The sequence below is a fragment of the Elephas maximus genome, chromosome 25 (assembly GCF_024166365.1).
Source record: "Elephas maximus indicus isolate mEleMax1 chromosome 25, mEleMax1 primary haplotype, whole genome shotgun sequence".
In the NCBI taxonomy this organism is placed as follows: Eukaryota; Metazoa; Chordata; class Mammalia; order Proboscidea; family Elephantidae; genus Elephas; species Elephas maximus.
In genome coordinates, this window is record NC_064843.1 from 12,744,983 (window position 1) to 12,762,010 (window position 17,028).

Genomic DNA, 17,028 nt, shown 5'->3' on the forward strand with positions numbered 1-17,028 from the left:
TTGCTAGTCTGAGGGGTGAAAACTGACACGCCAGGGTTGTTTGGGCACGTTTTGCAGACCTCTAGTGAGGGTGTGCCTCTGTTTGTATGAAGTGTTGTGACTCTGCATTTCCCCCTTGGAGGATTGTTTATATCTTTTAACCTCTCTTGCCTCTCCATTCTTTTTTTTTTTTTTTTTCAAACTGCATATTTGTTTTCAGGAAGAAAAAAGCCAACTTTTCACATAAAGGAAAAAGTGTTGGTGAATAGCTAACATTTGAAGAGCACCGTCTGCGTGCCAGCGAGCAGGCTGAGCACTTGCTGTGAGTTCATGCACTTAATCTTCACTAGACAGATGGATGGACGGATGGATGGACGGATGGACAGATGGACCGATGGACAGACCGATGGACAGACGGATGGACAGACGGATGGATGGATGGACGGATGGACGGACGGATGGACGGACGGACGGATGGATAGGTAGGTGGATGAATGGATGGGTGGATGGGTGGGTGGGTGGACGGGTGGACGGATGGACGGGCGGGTGGATGGGTGGATGGGTGGATGGGTGGGTGGGTGGGTGGATGGGTGGGTGGATATATAGCTGTTGTCAAGTAGACTCTGACTCATGGTGACCTTATTTACAACAGAATGAAATGGTGCCTGGTCCTGCATCATCTTCACAATTGCCAGCTTGTTTCAGCCCATTATTGTGGCTATTGTGCCAGTCCATCTGTGATTGTTAAGGTTGTGTGTCAACTTGGGTGGGCCATGATTCTTAGTGGTTTGGCCATTATCATGTAGTTTGGCAGTCATATAATGACGTGATGACCTCCATGATGGGATCTGCTGTGAGTAGCCAATCAGTTGAAGGGGAATTTCCTTGGGGGTATGGCCTGCAACCAATGTAAGTGGCCTCTCCTGTTCATCCGACCTCTGGCTCTTGGGATTTGAGCTAGCAGCTTACCTGCTGTCCTGCCTGCCTGTCTTTGGATTCACTGATCTTCGCAGCCTATGAGCCAGAGCCCTGCTGTCTGACATGCCAATCTTGGGTTCTCCAGCTCCTGCTGCTATGCGATTCAGGAGAAGCTTCCACCCTGACTCACGTTCTAGCCTCTAAATCGTGTGAGCCATTTCCTTAATATAAATCTCTCTCTATATATATTTATACGCTTTACTGGTTTTGCTTCCCTAGAGAACCCGGCCTAATACACCATCTCACCCAGGGGCAACCTTGCTCTTGCTGGTCGTCTACTTCCTCAAACGTGATGCCTTCCTCCAGCAATCGATCCTTCCTGATGACACGTCCAAAGCAAGAGAGTCAGGCAACTTTCTATTGTGATCCATAAGGTTTGTACTGGCTGATTTTTGGAAGCAGATCACCAGACCTTTCCTCCTATTCTGTCTTGGTCTGGAAGCTCTGCTGAAGCCTGTCCACCATGGTCACTGTGCCGGTATTTGAAATACCACTGGCATAGCTTCCAGTATCACAGTAAAACATAATTCACTGTAGTATATCAAAACCACAGACAGGTGTTGCTGCATATAAGGCACATATAGTTATTATCCCCGTATGAAGAAATGGAAGCACAGAAAGGCTTAGCCACTTGCCCAAGGCCACACAGCTAGGAAGCTGCAGAACTGGGACTTGAACACAGACAAATCTTGCTCAGAGCTCTCATCTTAAATCACTCTCTAAACTGTCTCTACAAAGCCACCCCAGCCAGCCACTCAGCCTTTCGCTTTGGGCTTCATATTATGCGCTGGACCCACATTGTAGGAAGACAGTAAAGGGAAAGATGGCCAGTACTGTTTTCCCACACCTCTTTCTGCCTCAAGAAATATCCCCCTCAGCAATTTAAAATACCGAGCAACACCCTTCTGGTGGATGTTGCTACTTAAATGTGTGGGGTTTCCTTTTTGGGTGGCATTAGCAAAATCCCTCAGGAAAAATGTTGCCTCACAGACCTCTTTTTGGTTGGGGACTTTGCTTTGTTTGTCTTATTTTTAAACCACTACTCAGAGCGTGTTTGGCCCAGTTGAGAAGCTCTGATGCTTCTTCTCAAGGAAAAGGACGCTCGATGTTAAGGCAAATATTGGTTTATTAGCTGTAACTGTTGAAGTTGGAATGCAAGAGAAAATTTTACTTTTCAAAAAAACATAAACATAAAAAAGTGTGTGAGCAGTGAACGCATCAGGAGCATTTATGCAGGTTTGCCGCACACACACCACGCTGTACATCAGGCACTTTTCTTGCATGGTCTTACTGATCCCTCTCAAAAACCCTATGAGGTAGGAGCAGTGATTCTCGTGCCCATTTTACAGAGCAAGAAACTGAGGCTCAGCCAAGATCGAAGACTAGCCAAGATCTCAGGGCCAAAGAAGGATGGAACTGGGTTTGAAGCCAGACTTCTTGAATTCCAAAGCCAAAAAGCCAACACTAGCTGCATTCCTAGAGGAAAGCATCTAGAAGGTGCTGGAAGGCATTGATGGTTAGATTTCAAAATTTCTTCATTTTTTCATTGAGGTAACCAACTTTCAGTTTAAATTGAAAAAAAAATTTTCCCCCCCCAAAGAAAACAAAGCAAAACCAGATCATGGAGTCTAGTCCTTCGGGTGGGGGGAGCCAAGTCCTTGTTTATACACCTGCGTGGGTCAGGGCTGGCCTTACCCATTTCCACAGCTTGCAGAGGCCTAAGTAGGGTACAGCAGGTATGGCAGGCATTGTACGGGCCCTGGGCATGTGGCACCACTAAGCAATTTCTATTAACCCAGTACAGCCAGGGGCGTATGTACGGAAAATGGTGCCTATGGCAAGCACTGAAATTGTACCCCTGCCCAAACATCTGACACCCCCTTTTTAGATAACTTCACCGTAATATCAGCTGAAAAACACAAGTCAAGCTCATTCATCTTTTAAAGTAACACATTACCTTGCTTGAGGAAGGAGATTGGGCCCTGCCAGGTTAATAGAAAATGCTTAGTGGTGCCATGTGCCCAGGGTCAGTGCGATACCCTAGATACGCCACGACTGTGGGGTGTCGTGTAAAGACGGACTTCAAACACTTCTTTGAACAGGAGGAATCACAGAGCTGAGGAAACTTCATTTGACAGATGGGGAAACTGATGCCCAGAGTATGGAAGAAACTTTCCCAACATGGTCCTGACCTTCCTGTTTGAAATCACTTCGTTTGCCAGCCCTCTTCCACTCACCCCTAAAAACAGACATGTCTTTTCAGATGACAAAGACAAGGACCCCGACATAACTCCCTGACCCAAACCCATTGCTGCCTCAAAAACTCTCCCCAAATGTTTCCTGAAAGAACCCTGGTGGCGAAGCGGTTAAGCCCTTGGCTGCTAACTGAAAGGTCAGTGATTTGAACCCAAGGGAGAAAGACCTGATGATCTGCTTCTTTCAAGATGACAGCCTTGGAAACCTTATGGGGCAGTTGTACTCTGTCCTACGGGGTTGCTATGAGTTGGAATCAACTCAGTGGCAGTGGGTGATGGTATATGTGGTGGGTTAAATAATGGCCCCCAAAGCTGTCCACATTTTAATCCCTGGAACCTCTGAATGTGTTACCTACAAGGCAAAAGATTTTGCAGATGCGATTAAATTAAGGGCCTTACTTTGAGATTATCCAGGTGCCGCTGATAAAAGTGTCCCAGTAGGGACAAAGAAGGCAACCCCATGAGACAGAGTAGAACTGCCCTATGGGGTTTTCTAGGCAGTAATCTTTACAGAAGCAGATTGCCAGGTCTTTCTCCCATGGAGCTGCAGGAGGGCTTCGAACCACCAACCTCTCATTAGCAGCCTGGTGTTTAAACATTTCGACACCAGGGCTCCGTACAACCTCCGCTACAATGATTTAAGGAGCCCTGGTGGCACACCGGAAACCCTTATGGCGTAGTGGGTTAAGTGCTACAGCTGCTAACCAAAAGGTTGGCGGTTTGAATCCACAAGGTGCTCCTTGGAAACTCTGTGGGGCAGTTCTACTCTGTCTTATAGGATCACTCGCTGAGTCAGAATTAACTTGACAGCACTGGGTTTTTTTGGTGGCACACTGGTTAAGCACTCAGCTGCTATTGTGGATTCAATTGTGTTCCCTCAAAATATGTGTTGTAAATCCTAACCTCTATACCTGTGGAAGGAGCCCTGGTGGCACAGTGGTTAAGTGCTCGTTGCTAACTGAAAAGTCAGCGGTCCTAACCCATCAGCCACTCTGTGGGAGAAAGAGGCGGCAGGTAAATATTTACAGCCTTGGAAATCCTATGGGCAGCTCTACTCTGTCCTATAGGGTCGCTATGATTCGGAATCAACTCAAGGGGAACAGGTTTGGTTTTTTGGTTTTATACCTGTGGTTATAATCTCATTTGGGAGTTGATTTTCTTTGTTATGTTAATGAAACAGTATTAGCGTAGGAAGTGTCTTAAATCAATCTCTTTTGAGACATAAAAGAGATTAAACAAGCAAGTGAGCAAGCAGAGCTGGGGGAAGAGAGATTCCAAGCTGCAAGAAGATCGCCAAGGAACCAAGAGACAAGGAACTTCTCTCAGAGCCAACATAGAGAGAAAGCCTTCCCCCTGAATTCGGACTTCTAGCCTCCTAAATTGTGAGAAGATAGTTTCTGTTTGTTAAAGCTGTCTACTGTGGTATTTCTGTTAGAGCAGCACTAGATGTCTACGACAGCTGCTAACCAAAAGGTCAGCAGTTAGAACCCGCTCAGCAGCTCCTCAAGAGAAAAGACTGGCCATCTAGCAAAAAGACGGCAGCCTAGGAAACAGTACAGAGCGGTTCCACTCTGTCCTGTGGTATCGCTATGAGTTGAAATCTACTTGACGGCAGCAGGGGTTCGTTCTAAAGTGAGTGGCTGGCAGGCCAGAAAAGACTCACCTGGGAGGGTAATATCAACTAGCCTGAGGAGGCATGACTTAGCCTGTCATACAGACCTGGCTGATGAAAGCCCAGAGCGCTGAGGCTCAGAGACAGCCTGGTTGGCACAGGGAGGGTGACATGCCCTCTCTGTGACATGGCGGCTTTACACGGGGAGCCTTCCCAGAGCTCACCTGTGCATCACTTCCTTGTAACGATCCTGACTTTTATCCTTTTGCTATAATAAGTCTTTAACTGTAAAAAACAAAACAACAACAACAACAAAATTAAGTGAATGGATGGGTCAAAGGATCTGTGCATGTCCAATGCAGACTATAAAACCTCCCCTCAGAAAGCTGGTTCTTTGTTTTTTGGACAATTACTGCCACAGTCTATGAGAGGGACCCCCTTTCCTTACATTCTCACTGACTCAGGGAATTGTCCAAGAATGTGCCAACTTATAACATTTTATATTCCAACCTGCTTCTTAAAACTGGTTTCAAGCCTCTCTAGCCATATTAAACTGAAAGGATTGCTGAAGAACTCTTTAGAACCTGCTAGCAGGCCCGCAATTGGGGAGCCACAGAGCTTGACCAGGCGTCCCCACAGCTGCTCGCCCCAACCCTGAGCTCCAGCCAGACCCACAGGAACAAGGCTCTCCTTTCTGCAGGATATTACTGGGAGCATTTCCAGTGAATGTGTAGAGGTGGGGCAGGGCTGTGGATGTTGTCAAGGAGCGTTCTGGCTATTTCGGGTCTTGGAAAGTTGTCTGACTCATGGCTGCCCAATGCGCAATGGAATGAAACACTGTCCAGTCTTGCTCTGTCCTCATGATTGGTTGTGGATTGCACTGTTGTGATCTCTAGGGTTTTCTCTGGCTGATTTTCAGACGTAGATCTCCAGGCCTTTCTTCCTAGTCCATCTTAGTCTGGAAGCTTCACTGAAACCTTTCAGTATCATAGGAACTCACAAGCCTCCACTGACAGGCAGGTAGTGGCTGTACGTGCAATGCATTGGCCAGGAATCGAACCCGGATCTCCTGAATGGAGGGTAAGAAGTCTACCACTGAACCACCAATGCCCTCTCCCTCCACCTCCAAGAGATGCTCCTTCTGAAAAAGAAACCCAGTGGACTGAGCAGGACCACCATGGGTCAGAGAATTGCGTCTGTGAATGTAGTGCTACCTGGCTGACAGATTAACTAGGAAGTGAGCAGGCTTCTCGACAATCACAGATCTCACTCTGCTAAAATGACCTTCTCTGCCTTCCAAAGCTTTGCAAAGAATCAGTTAAAATCAGCCGATTTTAGGTTGGATTATGTCAACTAATTACTGCTTTTTGGCTACAGGCAAAATTTGCAGAGTGAAGAACAGATACAAAACCATTTTCAGCAAAGTAAGAATGAATTCTCGCATTCGCAAATGCAAGATTTAGAGTTTTTTTTTTAAATGAGAAAAATGGCCAGACTAATGTAATCTCGTGCTGAAAAGCCCAGCACAGAAAAGGAGTGATTCCAGACATGTCGATTAAGGCACACGTCACTTGACTATTCCTGAAACTTTTTGAGGGAAAACAAAAACGAATTTCCAGGAAACACTTCTGAAAAGATTCTAGATACCTAGCTTGGACGGAGGCTTTATCTCTGACACTCTGGAGGTGGTAAACACCGAAGATGTCTGTCTCTGTGACTCTTGCATCCTCGGAGTCAGGCAAAAACCAAAAAAGAACCCAGCACCCCTGCTGTCAAGTAGAGCCAAGTAGAACCGCCCCATAGGGTTTCCAAGGAGCAGGTGATGAGTTCAAACTCATGACCTTTGGTCAGCAGCCTGAGCTCTTAACCACTGCGTCAGGCAAGGAAACTGATAAATAGTAGAAGCTCCAAAAACAGTTGTCAGAAAGGAAAGAAGGAAAGAAACGGAAGGAAGAAAAGAAGAAGGAAGGCAGGCAAGTAATATGGATAAAAGTAAGGAAGGCATGATGGATGGATGGATGGGTGGATGGGTGGATGGGTGGATGGGTGGATGGGTGGATGGGTGGATGGGTGGATGGGTGGATGGATGGATGGATGGATGGACGGACGGACGGACGGACGGACGGGTGGATGGATGGATGGATGCATAGGACAGATGGAGGGAAGAAGAGAAGAAAGGAAGGAAGGGAGACCCTAAGCTGAAATTTTCCTTCCAGGGGCACTGGCCAGCTGCAGGTCCCCTGGATGGAAACACAAAGGCATGAATAATCTTCAAATTTGAAAACCAACTCTTAAGCTTTTGGGAATTGTCAGTTTTATTTTTTACTTTGATCTTGTGTCTATTTTGGGAGTTTGGGAACCATCTCCTCCAACATGTCTGGGTTTTTGTTGAGAATTCTAAAAAAAGGGTCAATGAAGAAGCCAAAAATTTGGAGGCAAAGACATTCCAGCAAATGAGACAATCCCTGAGCTGGCTCTTGTTTGCATCTTGGGCGTTTAGAGATGGTGGCATCACTTTAATAAATGACCCGATTGTCTCGAAGGCAAGAGGGATGTGTCTCGGGGAGAAACAAGGCGGGTATTTCTTTTTCTTTCTTTTCTTCTTTTTATTTTTAACTTCAATTAGTAGATAATCCAGGGATGGAGGGAATTTTAGGAAGAGAAACGGCTGGGCTTCAAATAATGCATTGATTCTTCCAGCTCTTTCTAACGTCATTGGAATGGAGGCAATTACTGGGTAATAATACAATATTTCAGGCGTCCTAAGAGAACAGCTCATTTCTTACTTATTCATCTACAGGAAGAAAACGAAGGCATCCATTGCATTTGAGCAGAGCTGTTGCTTCACAGGTTCAGACATAGCAATGATGGTGAAGATGGTTCAGTACTCAGCAGCAACTAACAACCGCATTGCTCTGCCGCCTCAGCACTAGACGGTGGATGTGGGATGGACTCATTTTCCTTCCTAAATGAGGAAAATCAAACTCTTACTCATCGTTGAAGGAGCTATGGTGGCGCAACAATTAAGCGCTTGACTGCTAACTGAAAGGTTGGCAGTTTGAACCCACCCAGCGGCTCCTCTGGAGAAGGACCTGTCGATCTGCTCCTACAAAGATTCTAAAAACCAAAACCAAACCCACTGCCGTTGAGTGATTCTGACTCTTTACAGACTAGAAAATCCTATGGGGCAGTTCTGCCCCGTCACAAGGGGTTGCTATGAATCAGAATGGACTCAACAGCATACAACAACAACCCATTTTTGACACTGGTTGAGAGGCCCACCCTGATCAAAAGGCTTCCAGGTCTCCCTTTTCCTTGAGAAATCCCAACAACATGGAGGTGAATGATCCATTGTAAGGATCACAAACTACAGCCCGGGGGTCAAATCTGACCCCCCCCACCTGTTTTTATATGACCCTCAGGCTGTTTTTATATGGCCCTCAAGCTAAGAATGGGCGTTAAATTTTTAAACAGCTGAAAAAAAAAAAAAAAAAAAACAAAAGAGAAAGAATATTTCATGACACATGAGAATTACAAGATATTCAAATATTAATGTCTATGTATAAAGTTTTATTGGGACCCAGCCATGGCCATTTGTTCCTGTGTTGTCTATGGCTGCTTTTGCTCTATAAGGGCAGAGTTGGTTAGTTGCCACGGAGACCGCAGGGCCAGCAAAGCCGAAACGTTTACCATCTAGCTAGCCCTTTACAGAAAAAGTTTGTCAGCCCTGCGCTAATGCACAGGAAATCAAGCCGAGAGTCATGTGAAGATGAAAAACATTTCGATGAATTTAGACGTTGACCTAAAACACCATTTTTGTTTTCCTAGCAGCTGGTCACCTTATTGCCAGAAGAGAGGGAACAATTTTCATGGGCCAAAAGATTGTTATTATTTTTAAACTACTTTATAACTATGTCTACTGGACTAAACTAATGACTTTGGACTGGTTTGACTAGTCAACTGGGCTCAACTCAACGAAATCACTTCTTGTTCAGGTTTCCTGTGCACCCTGTGAAGCTCAGAGACTGCACAATCTTCATCTGAGAGGGAGAAAGGTGAGAGGCTAAAGCACGCTCTTAGAATGTAGGCAGCCGTGGGTTCAAGTCTCCATTCATGACTTTCTCACTGTGTGACCTTGAGAAAGTTACTTCCCCTCTCTGAGCCTCAGTTTCCTCATCCATGCAATGGGATAATGACTGTACTTTTAAAGTGTCATTATTGGCAAAAACTCAAGAAATGGGCACCTTTTATTAGGATAGTCATCGTAAAGCAGCTGATCTGGTGCCTGGCTGGGTATAGAGTGCTTGAAAATAGAAATTCTACCTTTTAAAAATATACTTCTTACTGGGCGGTTTATTGTTGTTGTTAGTCGCTGTTGAGTCGATTCTGACTCATGGCGACCCCATGTGTGCAGAGTAGAACTGCCCCATAGGGTTTTCAAGGCTGTGACCTTTCAGAAGCAGATCACCAGGCCTGTCTTCCAAGGTGCCTCTGGGTGAGTTTGAACTGCCAGCCCTTAGGCTAGTAGTTGAGTGCTTAACTGATTATGCCACTCAGAGACTAGGTGGTTTATCAGGATCCTAGAGCAGAGGCTAGCACAAGCAGGTGCTCAATAGCATTGGTTAAAAAAAAAAAAAAATCAAACCTATTGCTCTCAAGTCAATTCCGACTCATAGTGATCCCATGTGACAGAGTAGAACTGCCCCGTAAAGTTTTCTAGGTTGTCAGGAGGGACCAGTCCCTGGAGAAGGACATCTTGCTTGGTAAAGCAGAGGGTCAGCACAAAAGAGGAAGACTCTCAATGAGATGAATTGACACAGTGACTGCAGCAATATGCTCAAACACAGCAATGATTGTGAGGATGGCTCAGGACCAGGCAGTGGTTCGATCTGTTGTACATAGGGTCGCTAAGAGTCGGAACCAACTTGAGGGTACCTAACAACAACAACAGTCTTTATGGGAGTAGATGACCAGGTCTTCTCCCCTGCAGGGTGGCTCGTGGATTTGACCCACCAACCTTTAGGTAAGCAGCTGAGCGCTTAACCACTGCACCAACAGGGCTCCTCCTGGTACTGCTGGGTGAATGCTCCTGAGTAAACAGCTGCAAGGAGAGTTGTAGGAGTTGACCTGACTAAACCCCGGACTTCAGTCTCGGGTGTGTGGAGGGTTTGCTCAAAGTGGAGCTGCCCAGCACACAGACTCTGATTTCAGGGGGCATGGGTGCCATTCTTAGCAGTGAGGCCAGTGGAGGCCCACTTTGCTCCTGTCACAGGAGACACGAGCCCTGTAGAGGGACTATATGTGAAAACTTTCAAGACCCTGAGAGTGAGGCCTCCTGACATGTGGGCCTTGGACCTCTCTCTGGCCTCACCCTAGTGCTGGTGGAAAGTCTGGGGAGCAGCGAGGAGGCTGGCATGGCAGGAACCTGGTGAGAGAGGCCAGAGCTTGTGAGTGGTGAGCAGACACCACAGAAAGTATCCCAAGCCATGTCAAGGGTGATGAGAAGCCTTAAGAGATTTGAACAGGGGGAGAAGAGGATCCCATTTCCGTTTTTAAAAGGGTGATTCTGGTTTAAATTTTAAAAGGATCACAAGTGAAGAAACAAAATACCCTGACAGTGAAGTCACTGGCCCAAGGACACCCAACTCCTGAACCTCCAGTCTCCATGTCTCAAGCCAAGGCCTTTACCATTGGGTGACCCCCCTCAACAACACCCACCGTTTCTAAAGGGCTATTTGGCTTGCTGATGTAGTAATTAAGAGCTCGGCTGCTAACCAAAAGGTTGACAGTTCAAATCCACCAGCTGCCCCTTGAAAACCCTCTGGGGCACTTCTACTCTGCCCTATGCAGTCACCATGAGTCGGAACCAGCTTGACCACACCTAATAACAACATTTGCCCATTGAAGTCCCTGGGTGGCAAAAACGGTTAAACAGTCTACTACTAATGAAAAGGTTGGTGGTTTGAACCCACCCAGAGGTGCCTGGGAAGAAAGGCCTGGTGATCTGCTTCTGAAAGGTCACCTTGAAACCCCTATGGAGCACAGTTCTACTCTGATGACAACTGGTTTGGTTTTGGGTTTATTTGTCCATGACTGAGCTAAAAGCTGTACACGTGTTAGCCCAAAAGAGTATGACTCCAAGAGAGAGGCAGAGACCCTCCCATTTTACAGATGGCAAAACTGAGGCTCTGAGAGTTTAAGCAACTTTCTCTGGGCCATGCCGCAAAGCTCTGTGTCCAGCCTTCTCAGTCCAAATCCTCAGCCTGAGGGTCCACCCCTCTACTTCCCCAAAGGAATTTCAGAGATAGGACCTCTTGGTGGGCCACAGGTGAGGTTTATCATCCAAATTCCACTTGTTTCCATAATTACTAAAACAAAAGTACTCTGTGGGGTAAAGTACATCTTACTGAGAATATTATTTAGAGTATTTTGACAAAGGTATGCTCACAATTTCCCTTTTTATGAATTATTATTGATGGGTGCTGTAGAGTTGATTTCGACTCAAATCGACCCCATGTGACAGAGTAGAACTGCTGCATAGGGTCTTATAGGCTATAATCTTTATGGAAGCAGGTCACCAGGTCTTTCTCCCACGGAGCTGCTGGTTGTATTAGAACCACCAACCTTTTGGTTAGCAGCCGAGCATTTAAACATTGTGCTACTAGGACTCTTTTTCATGAATTAGAACTTAATTCTTCTGTGATCCAAACACACAAATAATGGAATTACAAAGAATGAGGGTTTATATTCCGACTGCTAGTAGGTTTGCCAGATTAAATACACGGCGCCCAGTTTAATTTGAATTTCAGGTAGTAAGCAAGTTAAGTTTTTTTGGTATAAGTGTATCCCAAGTATTGCATGGGACATACTTATACTAAAAAAATTTTTCACTGTTTATCTGAATTTCAAAGATAACTGGGCATCCTGTATTTTTATTTAATCTACCTGGAGACCCTTAGTCTGGGAATTTGGAACACCTTCATACTGTATTTGTTATTCTCCCTGGAAAGAAACTCCAAATAACAACAGTAGTTAGCAAGAACTTTAGGACTTAAAGGCAACACCACCGTTCTTCTTTCTTTAGACACTGAACTGGTTTTTAACTTGGTTTGTGTAGGGTAGTAGATCAACACCTTCTCGGCCCCACCCCTTGTCCCTCCACCCCTTGACCTGAGAAATTAGGGTTTCAGCAAGAGCCATAGAATCAGGGTATAAATACCTCTCGAAATAATAGGCAATCAAAACAAATACCACGACTCTCCCTCCTCCTCCAAGTGGTTGGTTTTTCACTGTTTGCTGAGTCTTGTACTTAAATGAAGGCTATAATGATACACTCGCTATTCTTGTCATTTTTGCTCTGTTTCATGCTTAATGACGTTCTCCATATAAATGGCATTAAGAAACATTCCTTGTCTGTCATGAGCAACTGGAGGCATAAGCTTAGCCCTCAAAAGTAATTAAAGACGATCAACCAAAAATGCGAGTGGTCTCTGATACCAGGATGCCAAACTCCACCTACATACAGCAGGAGCCCAGGGTCCTGCAAAAACGAGCGATTTGCATTTAACGCTTTGATCTAGCACGGTTTCTGCGCTGCTCAGGCCCACCAGAGCTTGCAGAAGAAAGATGTAAAACACCTGAGAACTTTATCAAAGAACTGATAGATCGTTTCCTCTCAAGAGATAGAAGAAAAACAGCCCTGAGCACCAGGATGTCCCCCTTTCGTTGTTTGCAGACTATTTCACTCTAATTCCTTAAAAAAGAATTATAGGCAATACGGATGAAAACAATGACTTAATGTAAATATTTTCTTAAACCAACCCCAAGAGGATTTTTTTCTGAGACAACAGCAATGAAGTTAGATGGAGATACTGCTGGAGCAGAGGTTTCACAGTTTGTTTCATGGCACTAAAATCTTGAGCAATTTCTAAATGCAGACGACTGTTCCAGATACTGTCAATATCCAAAACCATGGCTGAAGGGAGTTTCCTTTGCGGTGGGGGGAGAAGAGCTGCTGGCCCTGGAAGGAAACTGCTTGAGAGTTGTGTATTCACAGACAGGCTGCCTGTTGGGCCAGGCACAGAGAACTGGGCAGGGGGCCACTTGAACACTGAGGAATAAACTGCTTCGACCGCCCCCCCCCCAAGGCATTTAAAAGGAAGCAAACTGTGGGAAGGGCGCCATGGAATACAAAGGGCTAGGTGGCCTTTTTAGCAGGACAGAGATGAAATGCTCAATGCTCCTTAGGCATGCCAGACATCACCTCTGAAAGAGAATATTTTATACTTTCCACACCTTTTCTGTGGTTTTCACAAGCTGCTGAAAAAAACAGACAAGGGGTTGGGGAGACTGCCATATTGCATGCGAGGGGACCTACCGGAGTCCCTTTCCTTATGCAGTCTGCCCTGTTCAGCATATGGGCAGGGTCAGGTGGAAACAGCATGGAGTTCTCAGGAGGCTATGAATGGAGCCACTGGTCTAGCCTGGGAATGTGGAGAGCTAGCCGCCTTTTTCAGGAGCCCTGGTGGTTCAGTGGTTAAGCGCTCTGATGCTAGCCCGAAAGGCAGGGGTTCAAACCCACCAGTCTCTCCGCAGGAGAAAGATGTGGCAGTCTGCTTCCTTAAAGATTACAGCCTTGGAATTGACTGGACAGGAACGGGAGCCACGCTCTGTGGTCAAATATGCCTCAGCAGGGTAGCTTGCCCGGCCAAGCAGGTCCCGTCCTGGGACCCCACGGAGACCTTGGCCAGCAGGTAGAGGTGACTATCAGAGGTAGGGTGATGCCAAGCACAGGGAGGGCCATACCCCAATCAAGGGCATGGGCCCTCTCCCATTCATGCAGAGTAAACAAACAACAGGTTAGTTTCCCTCCCCCCTGTGGGGAAAAATCCCGTGGAATCAGCATGACCTGTAATCTGTGACTCCCCCTCAGTAGGGGATTGGAGCCCATCCGTCCACAGACATTTGTTTTACAGATCCCACTGATTTCGGGGAGTGCAAAATGGGTTTCTCTGGAGTGCAACTTGGCGATAGCTATCAGGACGTTAAACCGCACGTGTCTTTTAGCCCAGTGTTCGCAGAGCTGGGAATGTAACCCCATATCTGCTTTACCTGTGCAAGAACTGCTGCTGTTGTTGGTAGGTGCCCTCAAGTCAATGCAGATGATGGTATTTATCAAAGCATTGTTCGTAGAACAAACGGCCGCGCCCAGCCTAACTGCCCATTAGGAGGGGACGGGTTACAGAAACTGGGGTTCATGCATACAAAGGAACACTTATCCAGGTACTGTTCATTGAAAAGAACAAAATGCAGAACTATGTATAGTATGTTAGCTTCCTCTATAAAAGGGGGGGGGGATGCAAACGCACAGCTGGTGTGTGTATGCAGAGAACAGGTATAGAAGGAGAGGCTGTAAAAGGTAGGAGTGGCTGCCTCTGGGGAGAAAAATCCAGAACCTGCTGTGTGAGGGGAGTGGGAAAGGTAAGGGAGAGACTTTACACCGTTTTTATTTGAAAAAAAGAAAAGAGTTGACCTTGCACATATATTGACTGATTAAAACTGACTTTGACTTTAAAATGTTTAAATGTCACTTCTGTCCGCTCCTGCTTTCTGCCTGACGATGAATTTCTCCAGCAAAGTGGAGGCCACACGGTCGTCACGGGATGGCAGCGGATCCCAAGGAAGGGCTGCTTGACAATTTCGTTATCAGGTGCACGACGTCCTGTATTGCGCTGGGTATCGTTTCCAAGTTTGGCTTTGGGCTCTCAGGACCATCTAGAGCTCAGCTCATCTGTAGGAGGCTTATGACTCCACGAAAGGCATTAAAGATGAAGCGATTTCTAATTGTTGGCTGTTTTTTTAAAAAAAGGACTTCGGGGAAGGAAGAGTGGATGAAATATCAGAGATGCCCCTCCCCCTAGAATGACCTCAAATATTTCTACTGGGAAAAAGGTTTCTGGACTGGAAAGAATAAGAAGAGTTTATATGTTTCGTTCCAGGAAGAGAACAGGAACAGCTGGGTGTATTTTTTATGCGTATTCATATGAGACTCAGGCTAGATTATTGTTTCAGGTTGATTCCAGCCCTAACTTATAGAATATGTAAGGGAAATGGCATCCTTTACCCCTGAAGTATTCATTATTCATCCTAAGAAGATAATTATATCAAGATAGTCTGTACAAATATATTTGTAGCAATATCGCTTTAAAGAGGAAAAAAATGGAAACAACCTAAATATTCACGAGCAGGGGATTGCTTAAGTAAATGGTGATAAACCCATTCTCTTAATGGCCAGGTAGCCTTTTAACAGGGTAACGTAGATGGATATTACCGCCGTTATGGAGGGAACGCGCGCGCACGCTCACACACATACAAATACCTTGCTCAGAATGACGACGGAAAGATGATTACTTTCTTTTTTCCCTGTTAGTAGGCTTTAAGTTTTCTAGACACGGAGCGTCTTCAGAAACAGAGTGAATTTTTTGCTGCAAGAGAGAGGAGAAAAAGTAACGATTTCAGTCTGTGACACTGCTGGTTCAGGGAGGTGGGTCCGCAGGTGGGAGGGGAACAAATTCATTGATTCACCAGATTTACACTGAGGGCTTACTACGCGCTAGACAGGCCCAGATGAAACTCTGTATAAATCCTAGGAGCTGAAAAGATCACGGTGCCCACTTCTGCAAAAATAATTCACAATAAATACATTTTCTCCGAATCCTGCTGGAAGTATGAGAGGTTAAGTTCAAACCATATGAAATTGCGTACTTCACGGGTCGGAAGTGGTCGGGTATCGGCAAAATTCATGTGGTTCAACATAATTCATTGAGTCATTGGTTGGGAATATCAAATATCCAGTTATTTTTCGCCTCTTTCCCTGCCTCCAAGATATGCGGGCGTGGGGAGAGGCCGCTTTGCTGGCGCCCTTGGCAGGGGCCCAGTCTGCTTACCCGGAAACGCGCAAGGGCTGGGAGACGTGCCAAGTGAGGGGCTGTGGGACTTGGATGTGTTGTTGTGTACCATGAGGTTGTTTCCAACTCATGGCGACCACATGTGACAGAACAGAACCGCCCCCATAGGGTTTTCTGGGCTGTAATCTTTATACAAGATTGCCAGGTCTTTCTCCCACGGAGCAGCTGGGGAGGGGGGGGTGCAGCTGCCAAAGTTTCAGTTAGCAGCCCAGCGCTTAACCTTTGCGCCACCAGGGCTCCTTGTTGGATGGATTACTCCTGTAAGTAAAAGAGACGATCTTGAAAAGTAAAAAACCTCCCTTCTCTCGGCTGCGCTGCGAGACTTGTAGCTGCCAATCACTCACACCCGGCGGGACCCGCGGCCTGCGTAGACGCGCCTCTGCGCAGGGAGCGGATCTCACCGTGGGGCGGGGGCGCGCGGCGCGAAGCCGGCCCATCTGCGCGGCGAGGGCCGGTCCTGCCAGCCCCTGACCCCCAATCTGTCACTCTTGGGGCTGAAAGGCCGCCCCCCGCTCCGCCTATTCAGCGCGTGAATGCCGCGGGCCGGGCTGCCCCGGCGCCAGGCTCTGCGGCTCCGAGTCGGCGGGACACCCTAGAGTTTACACGGTCCGGCTGAATGCAGCCGCGAGGCGCCCATTCACTCGGGCCTGCATGCAAAGGAGCCGGCCATTAGATCATCGTCATTATCCCATTGACACGGCCAGGCCCCGGGGGGGCGGGCCCATCAAACGCGCCTCTAATGAGCGCCCCGGGCCTTTGTGGGCGCCGCGCCGCGCCCGCGCCCCTGGCGCAGCCGGGCGGCCCTTTCAGCGCATTCACGCCCCTGACCCCGGACCCCCGGGTTATGACATCAGCAGACCCGATTTGTGATCATTTTTATTGGCACACACTCAACGCTTGTTTCCTGTGTTTACCTCTGCACCCCTCCGCCCCTCCCGCCTCCCCTTTTTCAGCGAAACTTATTGGAATCTAATAGGCGTCTGCCCGCGGGCGACAAAGTGAGCCCGCAGCGTTCTCACCGAGGGGCCCTACGATTCTCCAACAATAACAACGAGGGCTTCATTGTCTAGGAGCACAGATCGGCTAATCACGGCCGCGGCGAACAATTCCAAGCAGATGTCCACAGTTTTATGAGTTTTAATTAAAACGTTCTACTTATTTTTATCAATGCACTTAAAAAAATTTAAAAGATGTTACTTCCTTGTAGTGTTTTGCAAATGACGCTTTCCTAAGGGTG